This window comes from Otolemur garnettii, unplaced genomic scaffold (genome assembly GCF_000181295.1).
Source record: "Otolemur garnettii isolate 467f Iridium unplaced genomic scaffold, OtoGar3 scaffold00002, whole genome shotgun sequence".
NCBI lineage: Eukaryota > Metazoa > Chordata > Mammalia > Primates > Galagidae > Otolemur > Otolemur garnettii.
Genome location: NW_003852397.1, coordinates 6,701,212 through 6,701,535, shown reverse-complemented (window position 1 = coordinate 6,701,535; position 324 = coordinate 6,701,212).

Below are 324 nucleotides of genomic sequence, written 5' to 3'. Positions count from 1 at the left end.
GAGAAAATTCTACAGACTGTGTAATCTGTAAACAATAGACATTTATTTCCTATAGTTCTGGAGGATGGGAATTCAAAGATCAAGGCCCAGCTGGTGAGGGCTTGGTCTCTCTGCTTTCAAGATGGCACTTGGCTGTAGTATCCTGCAGAGGGGACAAGCACTGTGTCTTGGCATGATGGAAGAATACTCACACGCCAGGGATTCAAAGCCACCCAGTTAACAACTACTTCTAGGTTTAGAAGGATGCAAGTGTTTCCTCTTAGGCCCCTTTTCTTCCCTCCCTATCCCCCCATCTCCCTTCTACTCACTGGCAGAAGGTATGTG